Raw genomic sequence first — 8,924 nt, forward strand, 5'->3', positions numbered from 1 at the left:
ACAAAAATTTTCCATTTAGAATTCAGCCAAGCGTAGTATATGCATTGCTTATTCCGAGGAGTATTGCACCTTTTTTTTCTTTTTTTTTTTCTTCTTAACAATCTTTTGCTCTTAAGCTTAATCCACTTCTTGTTTCTCTCTTCAACTCTTTTTTGACCTTTTCTAATTACCTCTAGGAATATAAAACTGGAACATTTCATCAAATGTAAGCATTAAAAAATATTAAAGCATTTTCATTTAAAAATCTTAACTAATTTTTTGAAGGACATAGTATTTAATCTTATGTGAATCTTACTCAGGTTTGGTATGATAAGGTGGTCTAGATAAACCTCATTATATAAGTAGGTAGCATAGCAAAGATACAAAATATTACTAAGCCTCACAGTAATAAAAGGCATATTTCAGGTTTTGAGACATTACCTGTTTTCTTTCCCCTTCTTATAACTGTCTGTAAGCTCTCCTCTCCCATGTATCTAGAAATACAAAATTAAATATTTTATCAAAAGTTCCTACTATATTGTAAAGCTTTAAAATTGATCAGTTTCTTTTTTGCTATTTTAGGAAAATGGGCTGGAAGAATAATCCATCCTCTCTCCAGTACAGAGTCAGTGTTATCTTTGTCACTTCTGAAGTAAGTGGTTTTTACCTGCTGGTACTAAAGAGTCCATAATGGAGAACAGATTATTAACTTTCTCACTTCAGAAGCTTTCTACATATTTTTTCTACACATTGGGTCTTTTCAGCCTTTTCCAGATTAAACAAACCTGACGACTTCAGAGCTTCTTCACAGGCCATGCTTCCAGCAAACTCGCTGCTGTCCTGCCAGCTTATTAAAATATATCCAAAAGGTGTTGTCAATAAATTAGAGGTACATTCTTGAGGTGGTTGCTATTTGAAATAGGATGAAAATATTTATTACTTCTCGAAACTTGATCAGTAGATGCCAAAACACTCAAACAGACTCCTGAAAAGATTTTATTTTTCTCTGTTGCAACATAGATATGAATTAGCTTCTGCTACTTATGTATTTTATGTGTCAGAGTGCTTTCTGTGAACTCTATCACCTTTTGAAGAACACAGCACTAGATGTTCCAGTTTATTTTGATTATTTAAAGTTCCATTATCCAGAATAATGGAATTTTTTTTCTTAAAACTAGCAGTGGTCCAGAAAAAAAACAAGTTGGAAACTTTGCAAATGAAAAAATACAAAACTAAATCAACAGTCAACAAGTAAGATCAGCTATATAGTGTCTTAATCAACAAAATTACGCTGTATATTGAAAGGCTTTCTATTTTGAGTGTTTATGATGAAACTGGACACAGCAATTTCAGATTTGTTTTTCGGCTAGGAAGTCACTATGAGCCTGAGCAGCCGTATTGCATCTTCTCCAAAAGCTGAATAGTTGATTCTGTTGATAGAAGTTTTCTGTTAAGAATCCGTCATACATATTAAACAGAAATGTTAAGAAGTTTTACACAGACATTCTGAAAAATGGTAATTGTACATCACTTTAAAACATGAGCATTTTTCACATAGTACAGTATTTCCCTAAAGAATGAAATTCCAGCTCTGTCTCTGAAGGAAGATAAAAGTTTACCTACTTGAAAAGTATTCCAGAGTAGCTATTTCTGATTAAATGCAGGAGTGGGCCTTCTAAAACTGAGCTAATGCTGCCTGCTTCCAAATAAGTAAACGTATTCTGAAAAGGGATTAAGTTTATTTGGTACAAACAGTCTAATTTTCAGTCAAGATGTCCAACATCATATACAAATTAATTGCATAATGTGAATAAAGAGGAAAAGGGTTTTTTTGTTTTAATTGAAACTGTGCTTTGATAGAAATTAATTTTGCATCTAAGTCATAATTCCGTCCACATTTCTGGTGCAACATAAATGCCAGCAATGGAAAAGTGTCAAAGCCCTGTAGATCAATGGGTTGTACAAAGCAGGGAAAAATACATTATCTGGGAACTAATTATTCAAGTTTTTAATAGATATAATTATTACTGGAATTTTTCAAAATATTTAACTGCCTTCATTAAGTGCACATTATTTAATTTTATAGTAATTTTATCTCCAAACATGTTTTCAATTTAGCAAAAATTCTATGAAGTTTTGGGCCTCAGTCATTAAAGCCATCCTAAGTCATCAAGTTTTATATTTTTGGGCAAATTAATCAAAACAATAAAGAGCTCTCTGAGTCATATTAGAATAAGATCAGTAGGTGCTGATGTTTCAGCAGCAAACTGCAGTGAAAACCCTATGTTTTTAGACATGGGGTTTACACTCAAGTTCTCTCTTGGTTAGATGAAGAGTCACTCACTATCAAATGATAGCATCAGTCTAGCACTCTTTGGAGCTCTAAATTATTCAAAGTATGTTAGAACTGTCTATAAACCCCTGACTTGTATTAGCAGTGGACATACATATAAGGTTTGCTCTTCAGAGAAAATATCTATATCTCTGCAGCCAATTCTCTGTTACAAGCAAAAAGCACAAAAGAAGCTCCTTTTGAGCAGAATTTAAATCACACTGAAGTATCATTATGTATTTGAATTGTCTCCTTTTTTTCTGGGAAGCCTTAAGTTCAAGGGAAGGATGTAATATTTCAGAATGATTTGTATTTGCTTATCTACCATGAGGCACTTGAAGCTGATTCAAGACATGGGTGGGAGCAATGTGGCAACACAAGGCTTGGCAGATGGGCTGGTGACCTCTCAAGCTGTAGGAAGATCTTCAGTGCCAGTCACAAGGGTTAGACACCATGCTTTTCCATCAGAGATTGTGGAAAAGTGATACCCAGCCCAGATACTGAGCAGGTCTGCAATTTCTTCTTTCCTATGACTTCTCCTCAAGAGTCTTGATATTGTCTTTTTTTTCCCCTTAGACCCACCCACTTTTGCCAGAAAAAGTTGGGAAACAAACACTCCAAGTTTGAGAGATCTAGTGAAGCACAGACTACCTCATCACAGATCATCACCTTCACTGCGAAGACCTATCTGTGAAGGTTTCATGTAGGGGAATCCCCAATGGTGATGTATTTGTTCTTATGCGTGGTGGAAACATTATGGGGGGAATATTTCATCCTTCCTGCCACCACATTAAACCCAACTTTCTCTGAATTCATTTGCAACCTGCTCTATCCATTTCTTTTTCATCTCACCTAGCGACATGCAGTTATCTAGCTGCTAGCAGTGACATGAGAACAATACTTTATGTAAATATCTTGAAAGTGGAAGTTGTCATTAGTGCAGATAATTCTGAAAGCAAGTGAAACAGCTTTTTGCAATAAGAACCATTAATGAGACTGTTGCTAGGACTCTAGTCTGATTCAGAATATACCTTTTTGGCTTTCTTATTTTTCACTGCTTTTCCAGGAATACAACTCCCCAAATGGTAATGCTTTCTCCTATTGCAGCAAAAAGTGTTAGAGAAGCTGTTCATCTCCTTCTGCCTGAGTAGGACAGACACTCGAGCACAGCAGAACACATTAGAGCATATTTCATCTGAACATGCACAGCCCCATGAAACATTCTTGTGCAGATGCCAGCTTCCAATGGCTGAACACAGCAAATTGGTCTCAACTGAAGATGAAGAAAGGAAGAGCTAGCTGTTTTGTGTAAACCATAGATAGGAACGTAGGTTAGAAGGGCTGTGTGGAGATTGTCAGGTCCAACACCTATCAACATTTAGCAGCTCAATCACCAATGTGATAGAGGGTATTCTAACATTCCAGAGAAAGTTAGAATACTTTTTGGAGTGGGAAGTGGGATTTCTAAATGTAGTACCTGAGTCAGATGTACAGGATAACTACAAGGAGAAGGCACCTAAATGATGTGAAGAAAAACACCAGGGAGAAAGGAAGTTGGAAATGGAATGAGATGTAGCAAAAAATACAGAAAAATACTCATACTTCCAGAAGGATACCATACGCACACTGTGTGTTTTTTTTAGGACCTGTTGCTCTCTGCCTCATATTGTGTATCCCTGTTCCCTTCATTAAATGTGGTGTAATGAAATACACTCAGTGATTACATTTCTCCAGTTTAATAGGAAAGTTGTTGGAATATGAATCACTACCTAAATACTTTTGAAGAATAGCTGTTAGACTGAGACCAAATGTACAGTCTGCTTTACCCTGAAGTAAGTTTTATGGTTTTCTGTTTTCGCGTAGGGATCAAGACATAAAATAATTTTCTGTAATTTCCTAGGGAGACTGAGAAGAGAAAGAGCTTTCAGCCTTTTAAAGGAGTGAGTTAACATGGCATTGTGACAAAGTGTTATACTGTGCGTATGACAAGTGAAAGGACTTGTAATGAATCAGAAACACGAGTCTGGAAACTCTGTATTTTTTCCAGATATTGCCTCCATTTTCCCAAGGAGAAAGCATTCCTTTCTGGCCCATCACAGTGTAGAATGTATAGAAAAGTTTCACTCTGTATCCTTACAACAAAAATATGTGTTCTGCCTTACTTCAAAACTACTCATACACTATGCTTTCAAATGTATGAGTTTAATCTCTGCGGAACTCAGTTTCCATTCCTTACTAGTTACTGGACAGTGAAAAAAACCCTGCAAACCACAAACCCACATGGAAATTGTAAACAAACACTATGACAGATGATGTGGAAGAGAAAGGAAGAGCTAAGTGAAATTATTTTCTGATTTCAAGTAATAAGAAAGACTAAAATTACTGGACTGAATGAACTCTAAAGAAAAAAAGATGAAAAAATATGTAGCATATGAGATGTGAAATTTTCCTAGAATAATCACTGTAAAATAATTTTTTCTATACCAGAAATTCCATATATTTCATACAAAAGTGTGTGTCCTACCTCTACACTGGAAACTATTGGAGTTTCCAATATTCAAAGAGACTGTCTGTATAGAAAGACACTCTAGAACAACCACCATAGAAGACCTCGTACCAAAGTTTATATAATGGTCAATTTTACTATCTTACACAAGATTCAGGGTAGTATTTCTAAGTCTATGTTTATTTAGAACATGTTGTTTTTCTGAAGGGAGCAAACAGCTGCAATATGATATGAGTCTTGAACCAAAAGGAACAACTGGTACAGCTAGTGACTTTCCCAGCCACACATCATCAGGCTCAACAAAAGAACAATTAAGGTCTTTTGAATATTAAAACAACAACTAATTTGGAAGGAAATTCCAAAGAACTTAGATCTTAGACACTAACCGTCAATGAGGATTTTCATAAGTCTCCATTTAGTTTGGTATTCCATCATGTCTGCAAAACAAGCCCATAATAAATTAAGCTGCAGATGAAAGGGGCTACTGTTCGTGAGCTTTTTCCAAATCTAATCTAGGATCCAGTGTAGGGTTGACAGTATCAACACCAACTGTGGGTTTCTGAGAGGACAAAGGCAGATGGAGTTAAAGCATGATGCTAGGAAGAAAGAAAGAAGACAAAGCTTTCTCAGCAGTAAGGTTACTCAGGTGACATATCTGAGTATTTCTGAGCAAGAAAAATACTGGTTTGTTGGTATTTTTATTTCTCTAGTTATGCAAGCAAAACACTGTGATCATATTGTGAATAAAAATTTTACTAAAACCACAGCTGTTTCATATACTAAACTTTTCATCCTAATTTTAAAAAAAAGTAACAGGGGTCTATTTTGGTCTTTAATAATGTAAATATACTTTAAAAACATTAACTTGCTATTAGTTTCAAAGTTTGAGCAAAATTTTCAGGCACAATATTATTTCACAAAAGATTGAATTAATCTACTTCATTTTGTACTGAAGTGAACTAGAAGCACATTTATAGATACAATTTATCTATACACACACACAAGAAATTATAATATCTGGGTAAAAAGGTGTTTGTCATATCATAACTGCCCAATTTTATTACAAGACCCATTCTTGGAACCTCGCTTAGCTACTGAGTATCAAAAACAACAATTGAAGACCATAGGTAGCATTCTCCATTTTGAAAAGCAGACCCTGATATAAAGCCCAGGTTAGAGGCTTGTGGCTGTGTACCTTAACTCTTTCTATTCACATTTTAATGTGTTTATAAGCATGCCAGTAATTTTTCACTTAAAGTTTGAAACTTCTCAGGCAAGAAGTTGTATTTTTTTTTAATAAAAATGTGTGCAGATCAACTATTGCTAGAAGTTACTACAAGCATTGAGGTAGGGTAAACTCTGAAACAGCAGTACATTTATGGGTGAGATAGGTTGTAGACCAGGGAATCTATGAATTGGCAGTCTACTTAGGTAACACCCAAGTATAAAGAGGAAACCAAGACCTTTCTATAATCTGCCCTATCTTCTGCCTTCACTAAGCTTACAGGATCAAAAGTACATTTCAGGGCAGCTTAACAGTCAGCAGACTTAAAACAGAGAGAAATATCCATTCAGCTGATGTTCAGGCTCTCATCGATCTCAGTGAAAGCTGGGAGAAAATAAAAACCTTGCACAGCAAGCAGATTATAGCGGGGGTAGAAGAGAGCCAGCACAGCTCTTGGATGGTAGGCACAACAGGTAGCATCAGTGTGCCCTAGGCTCCCAGCATTGCTCCTTTCACAAACAATTCCTAAAGAGTCTCAGAGAGTTTCTGACTGGCTTTCCACGACCATCTTCTGTCCTATCCTTGATGTGGTGTGCCCAGTTCTCACTCCTATTCTTCTACTGCCCCTAAACCCACATCCTGCACATGTCCATTTCTCCCCTTGTCCTCCTCTCCTTTGTTCATCCCCATCAAACTGTTCAGCACAGAATGTCTCTGTTATGTCCTTCCTTCCACTTAACTCTTTCTAGCTCCCAGAAAGCTTTTCCTCCTCTCATGGAGGAGCAGCTGGGTCAGCAAGTGCAAGGGTGTGAGGAGGACCCGGCAAAAGGGCCCTTCCTGGGCAAGACTGGGTGTGAAGCTCTGGGAATGAGGAGGAGGGCTGGATGAGGAAGGAGCTGACTTCCATCTGCTCTGGAAGGCTATAAGAACAACTCAGCTGCTCACAGGCATACAGCATCAGCCTAGGGGGATGCAGATATAAGGTCTGAGTGTAAGATTTTACAAGACTTATTATAGACAACAAGAGGTATGTGACATACACATGTCAGTGAGGAAAAAATAAAGAAAAAGAATCATAATAGGCTAGATGGAATAGGAATGCCAAGAGCCATTAACTAAGACTGTGACACATAGCCTTCTACTTAAAATCAAACCAAACTGATTTACAATGGAATTTAAGTTTAATTAAGATATGGTATTAATGCAATAATGACAATTGTCTGCAGGAGACAATTTACATATGGAATTACTCCTTTATTTACAAACTCCATATATAAATGTTAAATCTATATCATCTCATTGGAGAAATACTACAAAATAATTTTAGGAAAACAACCAGAAATGTTACAAAGGCCAAAAGATCTCTACCCCCACAATAGTATTTATTCTTCAAAAATTCTAGTGTCAAAGACTGATTTCATATTTTTCATTTTTCTGATTCTCATATCTAAGGCTGATAATATTACAGTCATCTCTCTTTCCTCCCTAGCATTCCTTCCTAGGAAACTTATTTTTTCTCTTGGTAAACTTGTCAAACCTGAAGGACCAAATGCTTCTAATCATGACAGAAGATTCTATGTCTTTTTTCATCCTCTTATTTTTTGGTTCCCTCCTGAAGAAACTTATCAAATCTGCTTCCTTCCATATGGAACATTTCTGAAATACTGTGAGGAACAGCCAACAGTAGCCACTTCAGATATGTTTAGCTTGTTAACTCTTTTTTCCCTTGCTCAACTCAAGGATTGGGTATGTCAACACAATAAAAGTATTTTGATTTATAAGACTGCATTTTCCAGTTTTCATAATTGGATCCTTTTTAAGTGAACAAAATTGTCATGTGAATCCATAATGTGTTAAACTGGTCACTACAGATAGAAAGTAAAATATCTTAGTCAGAAAGGAAGCCCGCAAATAACTAAGGAGTTACTACTACACTGTTCCCACCCTCCCATTCCCATCCGCCTTCGGAAAAACCTTTAAGAACTTCTCTTGAGTGAATGAAGCAGTATAAACTTAGAGTGAAACCAGACTAAAAATAACTAGATCTCAAACAGAAGTAGCTTTTTTATTTAAGCATTACTTGCTAATAAGCTGGATCAGATAATTTTCATCAGGAGGAGTGTAAGGGTTGTGTTGAAGCTCTTAATTTTTGCAGAGTCTTACCTGATTAAAAAAAAATCACCACATCACAGTAATCAAACATGATATCATCTTTCACTAAATTAAGCAGCATTGAAATGTACAGAAGCACCATTTGATATAAACTCAGCCTATGAAATTAGCAGTGTTTCAGTCATTGCTTGAATAATTCTGCATTTGAAATGCGAAATGTACTTCCTGTTAAAGTATGTTGGCTATTATTTTGAAGATGCCAGATGGAAATAATTCCCTCTTAATCTTGTGAAAACTCAGAACTCTCATCAAGTATTCACATACACATTGAGCTAAACCTAAGAAATTTATATCCCTAGAAGATTTATAAGATTCAATGTCACATCAGTGGTACTGAAAATGAGAGAGAAAGAGAGAGAACATCCTGGCCCAAATCCATTTCATTAATGCCTGGGGAAGGAAGTATTAAATGCAACTATTCACCTTAGCTTACTTGATGTTTTTCACTGAACAAAATTGCCTCTCACATGCCTTTATTTACTAAAATACAAACCAAATTCCTCTCTTCTTTCTGTCTGTCTGTATGTCTGTCCGTCCTTCATGTGAGAGCAAGAGATTAGTAAAGTTTATAGAAAAAACATGGGATTTTTTGCAGAATTTTCTGCTTTATCTCAGTTAATCCAGACATGCTTATTACAAGGTTTATGCTTACTAGAGGTTAGGTGGTCATAAAAACTAGTAATTTTAGGTTCAGTCTTTAAAAATCCATA

The sequence above is a fragment of the Pipra filicauda genome, unplaced genomic scaffold, assembly GCF_003945595.2.
Source record: "Pipra filicauda isolate LSUMZ 115617 unplaced genomic scaffold, ASM394559v2 scaffold54_size4384275_pilon, whole genome shotgun sequence".
NCBI lineage: Eukaryota > Metazoa > Chordata > Aves > Passeriformes > Pipridae > Pipra > Pipra filicauda.